We start from the raw sequence: 25,154 nt of genomic DNA, 5'->3' as shown, positions 1-25,154 counted from the left end.
ATGTTTCGTTGTGGAACCTATTGAAGGCATCTCGCATTGAAGTCCGTGCCAAATTTTGCGCGTCTGTAAATTTTAGCCAATCTTCGGGATTTCGCGTTCTTCTGAACTTTGCATGCTTTTCCGTTGCCTCTGCAACAGCGTTCGGACCTGTTTTGTGTACCATGGGGGATCAGTTCCATCTCTTACCAATTTATGAGGTATGAATCTCTCAATTGCTGTTGCTACTATCTATTTGAATTTGAGCCACATCTCGTCTACATTTGCATAGACAGTTCAGAAGGAATGGAGATTGTCTCTTAGGAAGGCTTCTAGTGACAATTTATCCGCTTTTTAAATAAAATTATTTTGCGTTTGTTTCTGGTGGATTTGGAAGAAACGGTATTGAGCCTAGCTAGAACGACCTTGTGATCACTAATCCCTGTATCAGTCATGATGCTCTCTATTAGCTCTGGATTGTTTGTGGCTAAGAGGTCAAGTGTGTTTTCGCAACCATTTACAATTCGCGTGGGTTCGTGGACTAACTGCTCGAAATAATTTTCGGAGAAAGCATTTAGGACAATCTCGGAAGATGTTTTCTGCCTACCACCGGTTTTGAACAAGTATTTTTGCCAACATATCGAGGGAAGGTTGAAGTCCCCACCAACTATAACCTTATGAGTGGGGTATTTATTTGTTACGAGACTCAAATTTTCTCTGAACTGTTCAGCAACTATATCATCGGAGTCTGGGGGTCGGTAGAAGGAGCCAATTATTAACTTAGTTCGGCTGTTAAGTATAACCTCCACCCATACCAATTCACACGGAGTATCTACTTCGACTTCACTACAAGAAAAACCACTATTGACAGACACAAACGCTCCACCACCAATTCTGCCTAATCTATCCTTCCTGAACACCGTCTGAGACTTTGTAAAAATTTCTACAGAACTTATTTCAGGCTTTAGCCAGCTTTCTGTACCTATAACGATTTCAGCTTCTGTGCTCACTATTAGCGCTTGAAGCTCAGGGACTTTCCCAGCACAACTACAACAATTTACAACTACAATTCCGACTGTTCCTTGATCCAAGCACGTCCTGTATTTGCTATGCACCCTTTGAGATTGCAGCCCACCCCGTACTTTCCCAAGTCCTTCGAACCTAAAACACCGCCCAGTCCACGCCACACAGCCTGTGCTACCCGTGTAGCCGCCAGCTGAGTGTAGTGAACTTCTGACCTATTCAGCGGAACCCGAAACCCCACCACCCTATGGCGCAAGTCAAGGAATCTGCAGCCAACACGGTCGCAAAACCGTCTGAGCCTCTGATTCAGACGCTCCACCCAGCTCTGCGCCAAAGGTCCGAGTCGGTTCTGCCAACAGTGCTGCAGATGGTGAGCTTCTGCCTTCATCTCATAAGCAAGACTGGCAGCCTTCACCAAATCAGATAGCCGCTGGAATCCAGAGAGAATTTCCTCAGATCCAAAGCGACACTCGTCATTAGTGCCGACATGTGCCACCACCTGCAGCTGGCTGCACCTTGTGCTCTTCATGGCATCCAGAAGGACCCTTTCCACATCAGGAATGACTCCGCCCAGAATGCACACGGAGTGCACACTGGATTTCTTCTCCTCCTTAGCCGCCATATCCCTAAGGGGCCCCATTACGCGCCTAACATTGGAGCTCACCATGCTGCAGCACTTGGTCTGAAGAAACTTACATCCAGCAACTGGAGGAGATGGATGCTATTAGGTGGAAGGAGAACAAATATAATATTGTTCAGCTTACACTCTTTGATAATGCATAAGGACACATGACTGGATAAGTTGTCCCCAATCCCCACTGTTGGCCCATTTTGCTTCTTGTGATACAGAAAAGTGATTGTAATTAACCAGTCTTCGAATATTGGTAGATCAAACCATCCACTCTTATTCTTATTGAAATGAATTCCTTGTGGAACACCTTCTTGCCATGTGTACCACAAATGCTCAGATTTATAAAGGACATATGAAGGAAGCAGTTTACCATCTGCACTTGCTGCCACCATTATCAATGAATCCACCAATTTCAGCATGCTTACTCGCTCATTTTGTAATTATTCGCTGCTTGCCCAGATCATATGACATGTTGGTTTCATCATAGTTGATTATCTTGGTAGATGGGAGATTTTTCAGCATTGGTTTTATATTGGAGAAATACATCATAACTGTCTCTTTGTTCACGTCCACACAAGCTCTTTTAGTATTTGACTTAAGCGAATGGAGAGATCTTCTAAACGCCGCTCCTCTCCTGGTAAATTGTTAGAAAATTTGTTTTCATTTTAGCCAGATTTATCAACATAGCCTTTCATTAAATATCTAATCTCCAACTTACTGAAAGGAAATCCCCAATGTATAGCCCTCAAGATACCGTTTCTTCTTCTCCCTCATTTAGTACTGTCTGTCCTACCTTTATTTTATCGACAAAAATAATCAATTTTTGGAAGTGTAATGTAATTGGATAAATAAAAAATCTATTCATCAAGCGGCGGCAGGAGAACACACATATGAAAGGTGTCATATATGAAAGCTTTCGGAGCCAGTGGCTCCATCTCCTGGGAGGAGGATTGAAAGGGAAGCTAGAGAGGTGAAGATAAAGTCTCCCCTGATCTGGGGTTCTGGATGACTTTCTCGAACTCTACTCCTTTCCCTAAACCTCACCAGTCCTTTTCCTTCAATCCTCTCCTTTTCTGTTTAACCCTTCTGCCAGAAGAAGGAGCTCCAAAAGCTTGCGTATGTAATACTTTTTATGTGTGTGCTCTCCCACCACAGCTTGGTGTGCAGATTTTTTATCTATCAAATTTCTTTGGGTGTATTAACCACACTTTATTTTGTAGGATCCATCAAGCTATACCATACAAATCACACGCTTTTCTACCAATGACCAACCCAGAACCTTGTATATGTCAGCTACAAATTCACAATGTTAACTCCCCAAGGTAAAATTTCATATCTCTGATACAAGGATTAACTTAATAAGTCCCTATGCATCACTTAATCATTCACGGAAAAACAGTTTGCTAAAATATACTTAATTCACAGTGAAAAATCTCCTACCACAGCACAAAAATGACGAATATGCCCTGGGCATAGTTATGGGTGTAAAAGAAGGGAACTAGCTTTTTGACTTATGTAGCCACTTCAAAGACATTTAAATCAAAACATCTTGACATATTCACACTTTTTTACTTGTTAATATTCATACCCGTGTCATGTAATATGTTATATGATATATGATGTCATGCATATAACTTTGCATATGCCATCACAACGTGGCATTTGTCATGTCATGCAATATGACACAATGTGTCATTAAAGTTTAGGATGCATTCTTCCCCACTCTAGGATACTTCCTATTATAGATGCATCCGTATTCTTGGATATTTTCTGTTTTAGATGCATCAGACTCTCTGAAAGCACATAAAATTGTATCTATTGTTCTTGGACCTGTCACCATACAAGGGATTGGATCTAAGAGAGCTTACTGCACTGGGGAAGTAGGGTTAACTCATAACAAAGCTTGAGTATGTCATGATGTTTTGATTTAAATGTCTGAGGCTGACAAATAAGCCAAAAAGCTAGTTACCTTCTTTCATATCTCTAACTCTGCCTGGTACATTCACCTTTTTTTGTGTAACTATAGGAGCAGTTTTCATGCTGGCACCCAGCTCTTACTTTACCATAATTCTGCCATTAGACCACAATAGCTTGTCAACCAATGTGGATTTTTGTTGACTGGCACAACTGATCCAATGTAGGTTTTTTATTTTCTTTCAACCATGTTGCCTGTATCATGGCAGCGAATAAAGCTTTCATAACACATGAGACCATTAATTACATATATTTTTCTGCCTTCTTACAATAATCCGCACAAGTTTGAAACACAGATGCAGTGTGTGTGTGTGTGTGGGGGGGGGGGGGGGGTTACCCTCACAAAACCTTTTTTTTTTTGTCGCATGTAAAATCGGAATTTTTTGCATGTAAAATCGGAATGAATCTACATTTAGGAAAAGGAAAACGAGTTTTCAGTTTCATTTAAGGACACATTTTTTGTGCATTCGATTTACTTTAAACCAGTGGTCGTCAAACTACACCTGTGGGCCACATGCAGCCCGAATAAAGTATTTGTTCCGCCTGCAGTTCTCAGCTATATTTTATCATAATAGGGGTGACCAGGGTATGTTTATGCACAGGGCATGTTTATGCAGAGCACTTTTTCTGGGATCCATACTTGCTAGAACACTACTGACAATGGAATATCAGTACTGTCATCTACTGAGGGCTCTCACAAACTTCTTGGCACTAACTGAGCAAACGCCTTTTTGTTTACTGTATAACATATACTGTCCACTCACATTAATGTGACCACCTGTCAAAAGCCTGAATAACCACCTTTCACAGTGCAGACTCCTGTGAGACGTGCAGAAAGAAAGTCAGTGAGGCTCTGGAAGGTAGGGACATGGAGCCTTGCTAACTCCAGTGCTGTGGCCAGCTGCACTAGGTTTCTCGTTTGAGGATCCACAGAGTAAGTAGGCTGATCAAGGTGGTAATCACAGATTCTCGATTGTGTTTAAATCTGACGATTTTGATGGGCAGGGGAAGTATAGGAAACTCATCCTGGTGCTCTTCGAACCATGCATGTACACTACAAGCTGTGTGACATGTTGATTTGTCCTCATGATACATGCTACCATGCCAAGGAAAACCAAACTGCATGTGGGAGTGGACATAGTCCCCAAGGATAGATGGATACTTGTGTTGATCCACTGAGCCTTCCAGAATGGGACGGTGTGAAAATTCCAGCTTTCCTCCCTGATAAAAAGCATTCAGCACAAGTGCATGAACCAGGTGCCTGTTGTGGAGGCCCATATGCAGCATTGTTCAGCATGGCAATGGTGCCTGTTTATGCAGTTGTGTTGGGGCATATGCACTATTTTGCACTGCCAACCTAACTGATATCCCAGTCAAGGAAACTAAGACAGCAGCACCTGGAAACGCAATCAAAAAGCCACAGGAAAATGAAATGTAGAAATTGCTAAAAATGCTACGTGAACCTAATCAATCTCAAGCACAAAATATTAATTCTATGTGAATATGGACGGATAAGGGCAACAAATCTTCTCATATCATCTCTAGCAATCTGGCCCAAGACAGATATTTTCTCTTGTAACACTCTATGCTCTAATCTTCTGCCATCTTGTTGTCCACACACTTTTTGCTTCCCTTTGTTTCATCTATCATCTTATTTTTCCTCTTTCTTCTTAATCTCCTGTTACACACTAATCCTTCAAAGGCATCTGTTAGCAAACACTCCTCTCTAATGAAGGTCCCATCCAGTTCTTCTTTTCTCGTATAACCTGCAGCAGTTTGATGAAGAGGGTGAAAACCACCTTTTTGTTTACTGTAGAAATGGTACAACCAGTCAAAAATAAACCAGGGGTGCAGTGCCTTGGATGTAAAAGATGGACTTATGACAATAGTGCTACAGGAGACACATTATTTTTTGTGTGGGTAAGCTGCAACTTGGAAATGATGATGAATAGACCTTTAATTAATATTCAAATTTCTTTATAGACCATATTAAGCTACCAAGTGCAAGTACAGCAAAAAAAATTTATTACTGGAAGTAAAATAGTGTTTTACCATGTTAATTGGTGTAAGTTAGACTATAATTTTGTTTACTACAATAAAACATATTTTGAAAAGTTTTGTAGTGTGTTTTTTACTTTTACTGTGTTCCATGATATGCGTAAATGGGAAATTCTGAAAAGAAATCCATGTAAATGTGCCCTGGTCTCCTCTACGCATCTAGCAACTAACAGCTGAATCCAAAAACGTCAACTAACATTAAGAGCTTCTTAAGAGTATAGTTTTCCTGTTCAATAACAAAGTTCATACAGATACAATATTTTAAGTTAGCTTAATTTTTATTGATGTTGGGGAACTTGGCTGTGAATACATTGACAAGGCTATCTCATAATCCTTGTTTTTAAAATCTGTAGCATGAGATGCATTCCAGTTGGTTGTTTTTTTCTGTAAACGGTTAATAACAAATTTTATTATCCTTTTATGTTCCCAAGAAATGAGCAATGTATCCAAGAATGTACTTGGGTTAAACTAAAAGGCTACAACTTTTCATCCTAAGTTCCACATAGCAGTTTCAAGTATCCTGAGTAGGAATTGTGTCAGCTTTTTTATATGCTTGGATTATACTTCATTCCTTGGTAAGCATTTACTTTACTTTGTAGTTCACTAAATATTTTACTTTGTGCTTCTTGCTGCAGTGTAAGAGCAATGGATGTTGCCCCCACTTTTAGATGCAGTTTCAGGTTGTTCTCCCCACAACCTGCCTGAAATAACAATGTCTGCTCACTCTTCCAAAAATTCTGAACTTGAACAGTAAACAGAGTTCCTGTTTTTGCAAGGATTTTTCGGCAGTCACCAAAACTGCTGCGTATTCATCTTCCCTTGACAGTTGATTTTATTTGTTTTTGTGTTCTGCTATCTCTCTATCATCATTCTGTACTAGGTAGACAAGATGCAAATTTACTCTGGTTTTTAGTTATTAGTTAACATGTACCAGGCTTGAAACCTCCAGGCAGATTAAAACTGTGTGCCCGACCGAGACTCAAACTCAAGCCTCTTGCCATTCAAAAGTGCTGTACCAGCTGAGCTACCCTGGCAGGACTAACGACCCACCCTCACAACTTTATTTCTGCCAGTACCTCGTCTCGTACCTTCCCACAGGCAGAAGTAAAGCTGCAAGGATGAGTCATGAGTTGTGCTTAGGTAGCTCAGTTGGTAGCTCACTTGCAATTGAAAGGCAAAGAACCTGTGTTCGAGTCTCAGCCCAGCAAGCAGTTTTAGTCTACCTGGAAGTTTCACACCAGTGCACACTCTGCTGTAACGTAAAAATTTCATTCTGCATCAGGCTTCATAACAATACGAGAAAATTCCACGTGAAATAGTAAAGCATCTAAATGGTGTGAATGTATTGCAATAAAAGTAAAGTAAAAACACTGAAATACAAATTTATTACCATTTACCTGACATCATTCAGGTATGAAAGAAATCAGTGTAATTGCAAATATTTGCAACACTGTAAGCTCACAGGTAATGATATTCAATAACTAGTCCTGCATATATGCTTGTTTGTCATCCAGCATACACAGATCGGAGTTGAAAACAGAAGTGGAGGAGGACTCACAGGATTATAATTTTCTTGACAGATATTTGAAACTGTGATTTTTCCACCTCACTGGACGAGAGACGCCTATTATATTAAACAATATGTGACTTGTGGCTATGTTCTATACATTAATTCTTGTTTTATGTCTAATGCAACCTGTTGACTCTAGACAAGGAGGCAATTATTTCTCTGCCTTGTGTTGTGGTTGCGTGAATCACAGTTCAACTTAATTTTTTAACATCTTAAACTGTAATGAATGAGAGGTTCACTCTGCAGGGAAGTATGCACTGATGTGAAACTTGCTGTGTGCACCTGAGTTCTCTAGTCTTGGTCCGGCAAATAGTTCTAATCTGCCAGGAAGAAAGCACTTAACTGCGAAAGGCAAAGGTCCAGAATTTGAGTCTTGGTCCTGCATAGTTTTAATCTGACAGGAAATTTCTTAATCTTAAACTGTTTTTGCTGTGGAACAGTTCTAGGCATGTATTTTACTGGACCAATATTACATATAATTTCAAATGATCACTGTAACAACAAGATTATACACGTGGTTGGCGTGGGGGAGGGGTGTTGGACTTTTCAATATTCTGAAAGTAGTGAATATTTTGAAAACCTCAGTTCTGGTTTGCTGAAATTGCAGGCATTATAATTTTGTGTAGAGTGTCTAACATTTCAACAGAAAAGTTTATATCAAAATGACAGGTGGTCATATCTAAGGACTTTGTGACTTGAAAACACATTATGTATCTATTGGTACTCTGGATGTAGCCTGCTGTCCTTCTAAACCTTTTTTGCTATATTCTGTAGAAATAAGTAAAACTGTGCCCCCCTAACCCGCCCCAAAATACTTAAGTATAACATTTCACAAGAAGTTAATACGTGGACGTTGAAGATTCTAACCCCCCTAATATTATACTTTGGCTTTAATTATTACTCCCAATGGCCATACGCTATTTTTTCACTTATTGTAATTTCATCCCCCTGCCCCATGTCTACAGGGTTCGGTTGGCAGTAGAATTGCCATATACTTGCGAAGTATGTATTTATAGTAACTCCATTAAATTGTCTTCAGTTCTTCCAACTGCTAACAAGTCTTTCTCCTCTACATATTTTCTTTCTACCTAATTTATGTGACCGAAAAATTTTTACGCATCTGCAAACTGTATTATACGGTAACCTCGACTGACTTGAATCAGTTCTCACACAAAGTCCTCGCGAACAGACCTTATTGCACAGTTACAATATTAATTTGGACTGTGTTGGCATACGTGTAATGGAGTAGACAGATGACCAATTAGGTGACGCGATTTGTACAGGTAAATATGTTTTCATTTATTACCTGTAGCAGCTGTTTTCGTGTGTAGTTAAGTCTTGCTCACACGGCGAATTAATTTTAAGATGGGGTACAGTAACACTTGATGTATTTGCGCATTTTCTACGGTTACGCTAATAAAAAATGAACATCCCGTACAGAACACGAAGCATGTTTACCTGGTGTGATTAGTAAAAAGGAAATATTTTTAACAGAAATGGAACCTTGTGGTTAGAAAAAAGAAATATTTCTAAGAATGTAGCCTGAAATATAAGCAATACTTATGGCCCATATGACTTAACTGGCGCCTCGGCATTTGTTAAACGTGCAAGGTTGACAGTGTAAAACCATGATTAAGTTAGGTTGTCAATCTACTTAGTTCAGTTTCGGAATACTTGTGACCGGCGATTCAATACCCATGACGGCTTTCGTCACCCTCCGATCACGTTTTTCCTCAAACACGAAAAATGATTACGAAATGTTGGAAATATAAAACAGAGAAAAACAGACTGTGCAGACACGTTTGATTTGAACTTCTCAATGACGAGGTCTTCAGATAAGAGTAACAGCAGTTTGAGACACTTGTTTAGTGCAGATAACGTAAAATTAACACAGTTGATAATTTATCAGTGTAGATACTTCAAAGGACCTTATTCATTCAAGGCTGTATTTATATCCTTATTTACCAACTAGACTTATTTATTTGTTCAAGTATTGCAAAACCTAAAAAAAAAGTTTGACACCAACCATTTGGTCTGCTGCGTGAGAAAATACAAAAGGCGACGACCCCAGCGCCAAACCTTTCGTCCCTAGAGTAGATTCAGTGATAGTGAAGACCTGTGTGAATACCGCTAATTGAAATGAATTGTGTAATTTTTTTTTGACGTCCACGGCGAACAGACCTTGAAGGTCGTTCCATCACTTAAAGAGTAGCTTCACTTTGGTTGTCAACGTTACGCCGCAGCATCACAGCAACGTCTCATCAGTGAGGTGTCCACATTTGATGGAAACTAAAAGTAAAGTCTAGAAAGCACCACACTGAAATATTTGCCGCCTCGTTAGATTTCTTTATTTCTGCTGAGTACCAATTAATTTCTCCTTTGGAAGGTTCGACGAAAAGAAACCCAGTAGGTATTTGAAAGCACAAAACGATTTTAAGTATAACAGTTCCTGAACAAAGAAAAAAAAGCACACAGCTCATAGATAAGAACGTAAATAGATAAAAAAAAATTAACAGAAAATTGTTTAAACCGCGAAGCAGTCCGTACTGTCAGTGAGATATTTATTTTTTCATTGCTTGTGGCAAATTAATAGGAAAGACCTAGCTGCAGAGCAAATATAATTACTGGTTGGAACAGCTACCGGTACTAACAAAACAAAATCTGCAGCTTAGACAAGACATGGATATAAATCCTCATAATACCAACGTATTTTCAGAAACATGTATTACCAAGAGTGGAGGGGGGTACTTTAAGTGGACCGCATAAAACATTTAAAAAATAATTTCTTAATTGTTGTTGACCTATATTAACAACATATTTTTTAAAAAGGAACTGAAGTGTAATTATGATCCAGAACTTAAGAATATCTTTTGGCTACTGATTGGATTAAAAACAGTAAATATTTTTTCAAAAGTTTAAACAATGTACCTGACTGGATTGAAATACTGGTTAAAGGCGGACACAAAGTACCACCCCATCCCCACATGGCATCTTGAGGTTTAAGATAGTTTTGTTTCATGTGCGAATCATCAAAAAAATTGCATAACCAAACAGGAAAGGATGCATGGAATGTCAATGGAATTGTTGTGTGTCAGAATATCACATGAAAATCATTTGTATTGAGAAGAACTCGATGGATACAAGTTAATATAATGCTGCTGTTTGCTGTTCTCCACTAGGGGTTGAGTTGGTTGCTGCTTGTAAGCAGATGGAAATAACCCTGACTACTGTCAAGTGATTGGAAGCTACCGGAAATGGGTGTGTTGGGAGGGCTGCCGAGGGTTGTGTGCCAGAGGTAACAAAGATACCTCAAGTATTATCCTCTCTTGTGATTGCTGTCTCTCTTGCAGGAAATAGAAGTCTAATCAGTACCCATTCACTTGACTATGATTGGTGTGTCAGTGGTGGGTCTAGGTGTCCTATAAGGGGTAGACAGGGACCAGGCAGGACTCAAGGTGTAATACCGATCCCTCTAATAAACAAGTTCCAGGTGCTGTCTTTCACTGAAGCTGACATTAAGCCAGGTGGACTCACATCACCACTTTTGGGGAAACCCACTTTGTCCTGTGTTTAGAGGAAATAAACATGAAAGAATAGGAGTCTATTAATTGTCGGCAGTTAAAATGGGTGGAAAATAATGGTACCCCTTATGTAAATGCCAAAAAGGGATGGGAAGGAACACCAAGTACACTCGGTGTGTATGTCTGAGGCCTCATTCAACACATTGAAGAGGTATGCTCTCAACTGTTGAAGGAACAGGATGCAACCAACTACAGATTGTGGTGCACATTGGACAGATGATGCTTGACATCTGAACCCTGAGGTCATACTTGGTTGAGAATACCAGCCTTGCTAACAGAGTTTCAATGAAGTTCACAATCTGCAGCATTGTCTCCAGAACAGATCATGACCCCCCCCCCCCACACACACACACCTCCAGTTCTTAGTTGAATGGAAGGCATGAACCAGAGACACTATGACTGAACGAGGTGGCACAATGGTTAACCCACTGGACCCACATCTGTGAGATTGATGGTTCAAATCCACATCTGGCCCTCCAGGTGTAGTTTTTTGTAATTGCCCGAAATTGCTCCAGGCACATGCCAGGATGGTTTCTTTGAAAGGGCACTGCCTATTTCTTTCCCTATCATTGATCCAGTCCGAGCTTGTGTTCCGTTTCTAATGACATCAATGTCGACAGGACATTAAATCCTAACACTCTTCCTTCTTTTAGAGACTCTGAGGGTTCTGTGGCAAGCTAGGGTGTGACTTCCTGGGCTTGCACCATAGAGCTGAGAGTTGTAGGGTCTCCGTAAATAGGTCAGGTGTGCACTGCACATCAGTGGTAAGCTACCCATGTAGCTGACCGTTTGTAGGGTGCACCACAACGGTTTATATGTGTCTCGCCATCCAATTCAAATGCCTCCCACAGATCCTAGTGGTTAACTGCTGAAGCATTCACGACAAAGTCCCAGGGAAAGAACTGCTTCTAAAAAGCACTGGATCTCGCATAATATTAAGCAGGGAAAGCTGGTTAGAACCTGAAGTTGACAGTTGTATGATCTTGGGGGAAAATGTAAGCTTGTACCGGAAGTATAGGGAAACAGCAAATGGAGGTAGTGTATGTTTTGCAGTAGATGAGAAACACAGATCCATTTAGATAGAAATTGAAGCTGGACATAAGATTGTTTGGGCAAGACAGTATCAAGGACGGGCATAAAATTATAATAGTGTCCTATCGACTACTAGATTCTTCTCCTCATTTAACCAAAAACTTTAGAGAAAACCTCAGTATGCTTGTACATAAGTTCCCTGATCATACTGTAATCACTGAAGGAGGCTTTAATAATCCAACAATCAACAGGGATAGTTATAGTTTTGTTGGCGGTGGGTGTAACAATCCATCCTGTGTTACATTACTGACTACCTTCTTTGGAAACAATGTAGCACAGATACTTCAGAACCCCACTTATAATGGAAACAACTTTAATGACAATGAACAGACCTGACTTCTTTGAGGAAGACCACATCAAAACTGGTATCAATGACCATGAGACAGTTGTAGCAACAATGAGTACTCTAACGATGTGTGACGATAAGAAGTGGTGTGATGTTGGATTGCAAGCAAAATTCACACATCTCTCACAGCAGTTGACTTACTTGATCTGCACAGCCTATCTTCTTCTCTGGATTGCCAGCTCCGTCGATTTCCAAAACCTTCTCCGAAGAATAATGCTGGTTACGGGAATTTATAAGACTCTGTCTCTATTTTTGAAATAATTTAGTACTCAAAGAATACTTTTAACTCAGAAATAGTATATTTCAACTTCCATAGAGAACAAATTCAATATTTCTCACATCAGTATTCGAATTTTTATAAGTCAACTGATTTGTCTTGCACTTGACTCGATGAAATACATCTGCAATAATGTACTTTTTACAACCACATAATTTATGAACATGTCTTGCTTCTAGAAAGTCCAACACATGAAGTATAATTAACAATGTTTCAGCTGTTCTTTTTTCTCGTTACAATAATCAATGATATAAAACCTCATAAGATACGTAAACACTCCTTTTGTTCTTCTAATATGACTTCCGTGGCACGAGCGGCAAACACTTGACGATGCTGTTTGACCGTTGTGTCTACCTTGTGCTCGTGACTCCTTTCCAGCCTGCACATACAAACATGTGTCGTGCAGTATGTATGTTCTCTCACTCTTATTTTTAAATTGTTCAAGACGGTAGAAGGACGAGTGGTTCTAGAATTTACGCGGAAATTCTCGAAGCACTACATATCCCTCCCCTCAGCTCGAGCATGTGATATTTTATACATACTCATTATGTACATTAGTATTACATATAATAACAATTCATAATTCCACAATATACCCTCCACATTCTTTTATTAACTGTGCATTACCCTTTTTTTATTGTTTAGCTTTTCTTTTTTCATTTTACTTTGATTATAAAACGGGAGTATTTCACTCAATGTTGGAGTCAGTTCTTTTATATCTAGGAGTCGTGGGGCCTAAACCTTTGGTTTCCAATCGCAAGCTCCAGGTGTTCATGACACTTGAATATTTTACTCTTTATTCTAATTCTTTGTACTGCTTCTTTAGAATGTAATAGCCTCATTAATTATAGACTGTTTGTAGTCTGGATGAACTCTGGGCATATGAAAGTGTTCTTCTCGACACTTGTAAACTCACATGAAACATAATAGTGCTAGTGAAATATAGAATTCAAACTCATTAGAACAATTCCTACAAACTGTATGGCTTTTGTCACGATACTGTCCTTTTCCCCTAGGATCAGTACCTATACCTTACATGTGGGTTGACTCTATGAGTACACTTCCTCCATCTGTTACGGTAGGTATGGCTCTTTATAACAAATCCCTATTCCTCCATGTAGGTACGCATGCCTTATATCCTTAGCAAATGTCGGGTACGTCTCCCTTATCCTTTATGAGCAGGCCTCATGGTTCATTGCCCTAGTATACATCTTTATGTACACTAAAATTAAATATTTCCTGGGAAATATGTAAATCTATTATACACTTCATATATCCTTCTGAATACTTCCTTTGGTCCCTAGAGTTCTCCCCTACTTTTCAACTTCTACATACTTAGTATATACTATGTCTCAAAACACTATTCAATATTTAATATGTTTACTTAGGTTATAAGAGTCCCACATCCTACAAATTGTCTGAATATTTGTTAGACTGACATTCCTTAATAATTGTCACAATCGATTCCTCCCTGGCTTATATTCTCTTTCCTTACTCATGCCTCCTTCTTATGTATTCTCATTGAAAAATCATCATAGTTTTTCTATATTTATGTACATATGCAATACTAAATTGTCATAGTTCTTCAATAAATAACAATGTGTGCATATTTCCAGATGTACACATACCTTCCCCCTACAACACTTGATGGTTCTTACCTCTCAACAGGTTTCTAGTTAGTAGTTTCATTGTTTGTGTACTCATGTATCATTGTGTGTATGATGATGTGTGTTTGTGCAGCCTGATTCTTCGGTTTTCTTATCTGGAGATAAGCTGTAGGTTATTGGAAACCATGGAGAATATGAAGAAGTTGTGTGATATAAGTAGATGAATATGGAAGGAGGGAAAAAATAGGCAGGTACTCAAAAGAGAAGTAAGAAAGGAAAAAAAATAGAAATGGTTGCTAAGATCGAAGAAGAGAAAGAAGACAACCCCAAAGGCAGGAAACCCTTCCCATCCCCCTTCCCCATGATCCCTATTCTGGTACCGCGTGCCGCGTAATTTGAATCCCTGCCAGACGTCATGGATGTCGAAGACCCATAGAAGTCTCTATACCATCACACCGTAAGCTGTGGCGGCGCGCGCCTCCTGGCTCACATTTAGAGTGAGGGTGCCACAGTGGAACACGTGGTTGCAGCAGCCAATAGCGGCGTCCCCGATCGAGTACTTAAGCGCCTGCCTGTTGCACAGCCTGCCAGTCTAACCTCCTGTGTGTCTCAGGACATATCGCCTCTCATTAGACAGCGTATTGACTTTCGTGTTTTCTTTACAAGTGAATGTGGTTGTCTTGTTTGGTTCGTGACTCTGTTGTCTGTTCTTGTTGTGTCGTAAGGTCCTTTGTTGGTCATGTCCATCCTCTCCCGTTGTGTTGTTGTTCGCGGGCCACTCCGCGGGTTCCGCCGCGTTTCCGTCACTACAACCCCACGACTGTTCCAGTCGCCATTACAACACCTACCTTGCTGGTACTTGAGTGAGAAGCCAGAGGAGGTATGGTGTTAAATCGTCTCTTACAGAATGGACATTCTCACCTTCACCCTTGAGGTCCCCGAAGAAAATCTTAGCAACCCCTCTGGAACGGCAAATGGTGAAGAATCAGTCACACTTGTTTGCGAGGGTTTTTTGAAAGGTGCAATGTGTGTTCAGTGTTAGCCATGACATATCTGTTGGTGTAAATCGTGCTTTCTGCACTACCCTCCCCTTCCAAAAATTATACAAACCCTCCCATTTACATCAAATTTCCTAAGAGGTATGAAATATTCTATACAAAATAGAAAATTATACACTACGATAAAATAGTTGTTCTCTTCTTCGCATTATATTACATTATCCATAAATATAATATTCTGTTCGTTTCATTTCATGTCTAGTGACCACTTTCTTTCTTATTCTGTGAGTCTCTTGGGTTGTTTTCTACTTGACTGTCATATTCAGTTTTCTCCGTACTAAAATTATAGGATAGTTTAAGAATTCAAGAATAGATTACAAAATAGTTTAAGATTTGAAGGGAATTCGGTGCAGGAAAACTATTTTGGAAAGAACACCGAAAACAACTCAGGATCCAAAAGTCTTCAGTCCACCCGTTAACACAGAATGTTAACATCCATGGGAGGTATAAAACTTTATGTCCTTTACTTTGCACTTTCCTTTCTCTGATCCTCCCTTTATAGGATCCACTAAAAATAATGTTTTGGGATGTAATACCGTTTGTATTCGGTAAGGTCCTTCATATTTCTGAAAAAACTTGGGTGTCTCTTTCTTCAAGTCAGAGCTCTGAAGATGATGATAGGTTGTTCAGGCCAATTAAAACATTTAATTGGAGGTTCTCCTACAAAAGGTTTGCCTATTACTTCTAAAGGTGTTAATCCAGTTGATAAATGCACTAATTCATTTAAAATAAGCTTAAAGTCTTTGATCTTCGTTGCCCATAAAGTATGTTTTTCATGGCAGCAGGTGCGGCATAATTTCCCAATCTCTTTCATTACCCATTCACATGGATTCAAGGACGTTTTATAGCTGGATATTAACACTTGATGAATACCTTCAAATGCTAAAAATTCTTTAAAATCATTACTAGCAACCTGTGGTCCATTATTGGAGAGAAACCATTTCGGTTTGCCTACCTCCAGAAAATATTGTTGTAAACAATGTATCATGTTTGGTGTATTTCCTTTTTCATGGGATATAACTTAACATACTTTGACTAACACTCTATGAGGACCAAAATATACAACACTTCTCCGTTTCCTTTCGGAATTGGTCCAAAGAAATCCGCTGCTGTAAGATCGTGTATAAACTTAGGAATGATTGGATACAATTTGTATTTAATATGAGTGTTATTCTCTTTCACCTTCTGACAGATTTCACAAGTGCTAATTAAAGATACTACTTTATCTACTAGCCTTTTAAAGTAATTGAACTTATTCATATAAGCTATACATTTCTTTATTCCGAAGTGTCCATACCCTGTATGATCATACCAAACAATTTCGTTTTCCATTAACTTCAGAATGCATAAATGCCACCATTGCTATGTTATACTATGTCTCCAAAATAAAGTATGTCCCATAATTTTCCACTTCCGTGTTTGATTATGTGACAAGGAATTCCTAATACATATAGCAAACATCTTGGTAAAATATGGATCATGATGAATGTTCTCTGTTACTCTTTGTGCCATCTCTTGTACCCTGGGGTATGGATACCCTCCTGTCAGAAAATTAATTGCAAAAATTACGCCAGGTCCTTCCATCTGTTTTAACTCTTCCATACCTATAGGTAACCTAGACAAGGTATCTGGTACAGTATTCTCAGACCCTTTTACATACTGTATTCTAATGTCGTATTCTTGTAGGAACAACATCCACCACATTAATCTGCTATGTAACAAATGTCTATTCATAAAAAAAGATAGAGCTTGATGATCTGTATAGATATGGATTTCGGACCCCCGTACTAGTGTTTAGAATTTTTGGATACTCCATAGTACTGCTAACAGTTCCTTTTTTTGGTAGCTGTGTAGTTTAATTCATGTTTATTAAGACTACTGTTAGCAAAGTTATAGATCTGTGATTTACATTATCTATACTCCACTCTCCTTGGAATAGTCCTGTCACAGTTGCCACGATCAAACGATGTGTGATGATAAGAAGTGGTGTGACGTTGGATTGCAAGCAAAATTCACACCTCTTTCACATTGGTTGACTTACTTGATCTGCACAGCCGATCTTCTTCTCTGGATTGCCTACTCCATTGATCTCCAAAACCTTCTCTGAAGAACAATGCGGGTTTCGGGAATTTATAAGACTCTGTCTCTATTTTTGAAATAATTTAGTACTCAAGGAATACTTTCAACTCAGACATGGTATATTTCAACTTCCACAGAGAACTAATTCAATGAAACTTCCTGGCAGATTAAAACTGTGTGCCCGACCGAGACTCGAACTCGGGACCTTTGCCTTTCACGGGCAAGTGCTCTAACCAACTGAGCTACCGAAGCACGACTCACGCCCGGTACTCACAGCTTTACTTCTGCCAGTATCTCGTCTCTTTCTTTCAGGAGTGCTAGTTCTGCATGGTTCGCAGGAGAGCTTCTGTAAAGTTTGGAAGGTAGGAGACGAGATACTGGCAGAAGTAAAGCTGTGAGTACCGGGCGTGAGTCGTGCTTCGGTAGCTCAGTTGGTAGAGCACTTGCCCGCGAAAGGCAAAGGTCCCGAGTTCGAGTCTCGGTCGGGCACACAGTTTTAATCTGCCAGTAAGTTTCATATCAGCGCACACTCCGCTGCAGAGTGAAAATCTCATTCTGGGAACTAATTCAATATTTCTCACATCAAAATTCAAATGTTTGTATGTCAACCGATTCGTCTCACGTTAGACTCGATGAAATACATCGGCAATAACGTAGTTTTTACAACCACATAATTTATGAATATGTCTTGCTTCTAGCAAGTCCAACACATGAAGTACAATTAACAGTGTTTCAACTGTTCTTCTATTTTCTCATTACAATAATCGATGATATAAAACAGCATCAGATACATATACACTCCTTGTTCTTCCAACACAACTTCCGTGGCCCAAGCAGCAAACACTTGTTGATGCTGTTTGACCGTTGCTTCTATCTTGTGCTCGTGACTCCTTTCCAGCCTGCACACACGAACATGTGTCACTCGTCATGTACATTCTCTCACACTTATTTTTAAAATATCGTGTGTTTGAGACGGTAGAAGGACGAGTGGTTCTAGAATTTACACAGAAATTCTTGAAGCACTACAGTACCAAAACACAAAGGTGAAATAAAACAAGCAGAAAGATTTATCTGTTCAGCCACTTAGACAGAGAAACAATAGTGTAACACCTCAATGGGGAATCTGAAGTTTTTTAGCTCAGAATAGGAGCACATAGAGGAACTATGGCTCTGGTTTGAAAGAGTAGTTGACCATGCAATGGGTAGATATGTATCCAGTAGGACAGTTCTTGGTGGAAGAGATCCTCCACACTATAGAACAAGTGTAAAGAAACTTCTAAAGAAACGGAGACTGTTGAATAATAGGTATAAAACAAATCACAAGTTATAGATAGAGAGATGCTGAATGAAATACGTTTGGCAGTTAAGAGAGCAATCTGTGATACCTTTAGTGACTACTGCAGCAGCATGTTGTCAAGTGATCTTCCACAAAACCCAAAGAAATTGCGGTTATATGTAAAGCCTGTTGGTGATACCAAAGTCAGTAACCATCACTCACGGATGAGACAGGAACTGAAATTGAGAGTAACAAAGCAAAAGCTGAAATGGTTAACTCAGTTTTCAAATGTTCCTTTATAAAGAAGAACCTAGGAGTATTGCCCCAATTTAATTCTCATACCACTGAAAAGTTGAGTGAGATAAGTGTTAGTGTCAGGGCATTGAGAAACAGCTGAAATCATTGAAACTAAACAGAGTCCCAGGGCCCGATACTATCTCTATCAGATTTTATACCCATTTGCGGCTCAGATAGTCTGTCATAGATCTCTCAAATAAAAAACTGATGTGAAATCCAATTTGCACTTTTTTCATGACATCCTGAAAGCTTTGGATATCAAGACTGTCAGGCACAGTATTTCTCAATTTCTGTAAAGTGTTTGATCCAGTACCACACATATCCTATCATCAATACTCTGATCCTAAGGGTATCAGATGAAATATGTGACTGGACAGAGGATTTCTTGATAGGGAGGACGCAGCATGTTTTCTTGGATGGAGAGCTATCAACAGATGTAGAAGTAACTTTGGGTGTACCTCATGGAAGTGTTTTGGGTTCCTTGCTGTTCATGTTGTATATTAATGATCCTGTGAATAATATTGATAACAACCTTATACATTTTGCAGATGATGCAGTTATCTAGAACAAAGTAGAGTCTGAACAAAGCTGTAGAAATATTCAGTCAGATCTTGATAAGATTTCAATGTGGTACAGTGATTGGCAACTTGCATTAAATGTTCAAAAATGCTAACTTGTGCACTTCACGAAAAGAAAAACAAAAAACATAGCATTGTATGAATATGACATTAGTGAGTCACAGCTGGAATCTGTAAACTCAATGAAATTCTTGGATGTAACACTTAGTAGGGACAGGAAGTGGAGCGATCACATTGTGGGTGAAGCAGGTAGCAGACTTTGGTTTATTGGTAGAATACTAGGAACTGAAATCAGTCTACAAGGGAGACTGTTTACAAATCACTCTTGTGACCCATCCTATAATGTTATTGACGTGTGTGGTACGCATACCAAGTAGGACTAGCAGGGGATATTGAATGATACAGAGAAGGGCAGCACGAATGGTCAGATTTTTGTTTGACTTGTGGGAGAGTGTCACTGAAATGTTGAAAGAACTGAACTGGTAGACCCTTGAAAATAACATTTACAGACAAAGTTTCAAGAACTTAAATGATGACTCTAGGAACATATTGCATCCCCCTACATATCACTCCCCTTGGGATTGTGAGGATAAGATTATATTAATTACATCACATGGAGGGATTTAAACAATCATTTTTGTCAAGTTACATACATGAATGGAATGGGAAAAAGGCCTAATAACTCATACAGTGGAACATACCCTTTTCCATGCACTTCACAGCAGTTCACAGAATATAGATGTAGATGTAGAACCAGGTAGAAGAAAAGGATCTATTCAGAATGTAGAGTTAAATCCCAGGCTCTTTATGTTAATGATGATTGTATTGAGTGGCTTGTGGGAAGGCTTATACTCCAGACAAAATAAAATACATGGAATTGAAGTCTACAGAATAATTTTTTATCTCAATATATATACATATTCATAAACAAAACCACTTAACTTGATGACTTAGAGCAACTTCAAAGATAACACTTGTACCAAACTAACACACACATCAGCCCATTGCTGAATGCAGGCTGATGGAGGGGCTGGTAACCACAGGTCAAGTACACATGGGCGTCTCTGGGTGTAGTGAGGCTTGTGGCATTGGTGTGGTCTTGTAGGACCCACACTAGCTTGACTATCTTGTGGTTTTCCTTGGTGTGGTCTCTTCATCTCACCATCAGGAAGGGACCAGTGAACAGTGGTTGGAGCAGCAGTTTGATGAGATCTATGCAGAGCACAGTCATCCAGATGAAAACAAGATGTTCACCATAGCATGTAGCAGGTGGGCATCAGATTTTGACTATCTGGTCTCAGAGCCGTTGTACCAACAGTGGCGGTTTTGCTGTGGTTATTAGTGGTGCACATGTGAGGTAGCATGCTCATACACCATTTCTCCTTATGATGCACTAATGTCTGGCTTGTACACTGTACAAATGCATAAAAATACCAAGGGAAAGGCTTTTGTCCATTTTTTGCGATGACACATGACAGCTATTTATTAATAAAGGAAGTAAATTTAGTGTGCGAGTCCACTGTCATTTTGAATATTTGGGTATAAAACCATCTGGGTTCTTTAATAAATTTATTTAGTTATGATGCCATTCCTACTACTGCCATTATCAGGTAGCTGCAAATAAGATTAGAGAAACATAAAGAGTGAAAAGTCTTTGTTATTAAACATTTGACAAAAAATGAAAATTTTAAAGTAAAAAAAAATATTTATAAATGTTCAGTCACCAAAAAATAATTTATGGAATGTTATGATGAGAATTATGAATTATTTTTGAGGTTGAAAAATGAAATTCATTCTGAAAGCTAGCAAAGCTCTGTATCTTTTGTTTGTGTACCTATCGACGATGCAGTGCTTCTGGCTTTCAGTGAGTCGTCTCCTTTATTCCTAAATAATTTGTAACACTTGGCTTCTGCCAAGAGACATCATACCATAGTGTTAACTTGGTCCCTGGCTGTGGGATTTGGGCGAGTTGCAGTCGTATGGCAGGGTTGCCAAGAAATGCTGTAGTGGCAGCAAGTTCTTCCTAGTCCATAATGTTTGCCAAACCACAGATGCACAAAAAGTAATTGGTCACATTGTCTTCTATACATTTTATGTGGCACACGTCTATTGTAAACTGGTGACAAACTTTATATGTCTGAACAGCAATGAAGAGCACTTGTCACTGGTATTCTGGGAAGTGGAGACTATTGGTTTGTGCTCAGTGTAAATTGTCTCACGACATAATACAGTTTGTGGGTAAAATATTTAAAACCCTCATAAATTACAAGGAGTTCCCTGTCACATGTGCTTCACCATTGCTATGCTGGTTGCAACTTTCTGAACAAAAATATTAATGATTGCCATTGTTGGCCAATCTGTCGGTGTAGAGCAGCACCTGTTGCTATTTTCTGTAATCGTGCTTTCTTCAAATTCATTTTTAATGTATAATGCACAAACAAAACTGCACCTAATATAGGCTCAGTGACATCATCAACTACAGATCTCCATATAAAGGGGGTGACGAGGCTTATGTAGATAGTCAGTAGCGTATGGCCGTAGATGGTGATTGCCAAATTGTTTGCCACCTTCAGGTGCGAATGTTTATTTAACTTATTGTCAGGTGTGCACCGTGCTGGGGATATGCTAACTTTAAAGTTGGTGTCAGTCAGGAAGGTCACATCTGTACACCTATCTGATACAAGGGCATTCTGAAAAGTAATGCCTCCAAATTTGTCATGTGAAAACATTTAAAGCCCTCTGAATAAAGCAAACATTATTGACATTCTACATCTCTATTCTTCTTGTCTACATATTTATTTCTCAACATATTCACCTTTGTGATAAACACATTGCTCCCAATGAGAGACCAGTTTTTTGATGCCATCAGTGTAGGATGTTTGATTTGGTTGATGGAGCCACGCTTGTTGTACCTGTGGTACCAGCAAACATTAATAGGGTTTCCCCAGGCTCTGGCTAAGCCATGTCTCTGCAGTATGATTTCTTTCAGGAGTGCTAGTTCTGCAAGGTTCACAGGAGAGCTTCTCTAAAGTTTGGAAGGTAGGAGACGAGGTACTGGCAGAAGTAAAGTTGTGAGGACAGGGCATGAGTCGTGCTTGGGTAGCTCAGTAGTAGAGCAATTGCCCGCAAAAGGCCGAGTCTCGTTCCGGCACACAGTTTTAATCTGCCAGGAAGTTTCAAGTTTCATTAGTAGTGTTGTCTCCATATTATTGGTAATTTGATGTTGCAGCACTTTAGTTTGTCAGGACTGTAGATGTTTACTAGGTCCTCCTCATTGCTGCTGTGCTTGAGCCTCTCTGGCCAGCATTTCAACTGTGGTGTGTAAACTCTGAAGCTCTTCGGAAACTCTCAGTGGGTGGTTGGGCACAATGGCAATACAGTCTGGTGTCGCTTCTTGAAGTGAGTATAGCATCTGTCGGATGGAGTCGACTGGCACATCGTCTGCCAATGATATCATTACCACTTTTACTGGCATTTCCAAAGTTATGAATATTTTATCAGTCATTTTTAGCAACTTATTTATTGGTTGACCTTCGTGTACTGCCACTGCTATCTTCACTTGCGATGGTACCTGCAGTTGCCAAAAATGCTACAACAAAATGTCCAAAACTGTAATCACGTTAATCATTCCTCATAGCTGCTGCCAAAATTCTGAAGGGGTTTTGTGACCACTTGTTTTTTTGATAAAGTCCCTGTGTGAGGCTTTAGTTTGGTAATTTAGATCAGTGAGCAGTTTATTCAGCTTTTAAAGTGAGCTAAACTTGATGACATGGTGGGTACACAATAAAGCCTGAACCAATGATGTTGCCCTCTGATCTAAATTGTTAATAACCATCATAAATTTTTGATGGTAAATGGTAACTCATCAGAGCATGAATATTTTCATTGACCACAAACCAAATTGGCGGTCAGTTGGGCATAAATGACTGGCCCCATAACTGTAAACACGGTGCAGAAGAACTGCTGGAACTGACTTACGGGCAGTTCATTGCTCCTCAGTGCAGTTACAGTGTGGAAGAATTCATCATAACAATCAAAATTTTCAAATCTGGTTTAACATCGTCTCTTAATTTAACAGAAGCATCAAATACGTGGCAATGTATAGTTGACATTATTGTTTGTGTTCATTGAACTGACACACTGTTTTGGTGTTCAGTTCTCTGCACTGCACTATGTACAACTTTTGCATTTCAGAAAAAAAGAGTTCCAAACCCAGATATCATTGCAAATTTTTTGAATCTTGTTCTTACCATCAGGGTTCCAAATGCATAGTACTGCCAATTAATGCAATTAAAAGTGAAATATTGATAATATAATCTAAATGGATAGATAAAAAATCTCCCCTCACCAAGTGGCAGTAGGCTGTATGGTGAGTAGATTTTTTATCTATCCATTTACATTAAATAAACGTGAAAGGATACACTACCTATTTTTCAGAACTAGTAGTTTCTTTGTCGTGGTACAGAGATTAGACTGCACTTAACACAAACACTCCACATTCACATGTGCTCTTAGACCTAGAACACTACCTCCTGACTGGTCACCTGGAAGTCTTCCTAAAACCTTGCTTATTGTTACCCTAGCCAACTTCATCCTTGGCCATAACTTCATTGCTTTTGAGGACCAATCTTGTGAAATTATCAAGGGGCCACTATGAGAACAAAGATACTCAGTCCTTTGCCAACCTTTTCATGGGTCCCAAGATAGAACCTAGCTCTGGCCTGGTACAGATTTACTGATAACATCTTTGTGGTCATACTGAAGAAGAACTACTCCACTTGCTGCAGCAACTTAACTCCTTTTCCCAACTGAAGTTCACCTAGTTCTTTTCCAAATCCACAGCCACCTTCCTTGCAATTGATCTCCATCTCACTGAAGCCCACATCGAAACCTCAGACCAAATAAAACCAACCACTTAGCAACATGTGTACACTTTGACAGCTGCCCCACCTTTCACACCAAATGCATCCTTACCCGCAGCCTAGGCATCCATGGGAAACATATCTGCTCAGCCACCAAATCCCTCTATACCTACAACAACAATCTCTCCCAGGCTTTGCTGTCCCACAACTACTCCACATATCTTAATGACAAACAAATCTCCTGGGTATTATCCTCTTCTTGTCCACTGACTAATACAGTTATCACTTAAAAAAGGGGAAAAAAAACGCAAAGGCTACAGCTTTCTCAAGTCAAGCCCTGAAATGAAATCCTCTCTCCCTAATAACCTCCCCATGCTGCTCATTGTCACCTTCCATCATGCCCCTAACATTTGTTGTATGCTACTGAAACCTTATAATGTTACCAACTATTAGCCTACCCCATGGTTCCTACCACTGCAATCATGTCTACTATAAAAACCGTCCTGTGCATCCAGCCACTACGACATGCTCCAATTACACCACTGGAAACCCTATAATTCCTTTTTAGCTTTCCATAACCTATACCTCTCCCCTCCCTGCCAAAGGAACAAGCTGAAAGCTAGATGGTGTATCACTTTTACTTTTAAGAGTGTGTGTGTGTGTGTGTGTGTTTGTTTGTTTGTAGTGACGGTACTACATATTTTGTCTCCTGAAGGTATGTAATGGCCGGAAGTTATATCTCACAAACTATTGTATTATAAACTCTTTGTATACAATACTGTTTATCTACGTTCTCCTTTGGCAAGTATTACTGGTTCTTCAGGAATATGGAAGACTGTGAACAACAACGCTGCCTGCCTCCCATTTCA

At 39.4% G+C, this 25,154-nt stretch overlaps 1 protein-coding gene and 1 non-coding gene across 4 annotated transcripts in view; one reads left to right on the top strand and one right to left on the bottom strand.

Annotated features, from left to right (window-relative positions):
• The first annotated feature begins 8,377 nt into the window (after positions 1-8,377).
• Positions 8,378-25,154, top strand: part of LOC126234510 (thialysine N-epsilon-acetyltransferase-like) — a 145,219-nt gene continuing 128,442 nt past the window's right edge. The window contains exon 1 of one of the 3 annotated variants that reach the window (XM_049943205.1): positions 8,378-8,515. The gene's annotated coding sequence lies outside the window, so the exon portion shown is untranslated. Of the gene's footprint in view, positions 8,516-9,397; positions 9,639-25,154 lie in introns of those variants that run through there. The other 2 variants (XM_049943206.1, XM_049943204.1) reach the window with 2 other exon arrangements.
• Trnas-uga (transfer RNA serine (anticodon UGA)) lies at positions 17,450-17,525 on the bottom strand. The gene has a single exon. It is a non-coding gene; the product is annotated as a tRNA-Ser (tRNA).

The sequence above is a fragment of the Schistocerca nitens genome, chromosome 2 (assembly GCF_023898315.1).
Source record: "Schistocerca nitens isolate TAMUIC-IGC-003100 chromosome 2, iqSchNite1.1, whole genome shotgun sequence".
In the NCBI taxonomy this organism is placed as follows: Eukaryota; Metazoa; Arthropoda; class Insecta; order Orthoptera; family Acrididae; genus Schistocerca; species Schistocerca nitens.
The sequence above is the reverse complement of the archived record's forward strand: the minus strand, read 5'-3'. Positions and strand labels throughout refer to the sequence as shown.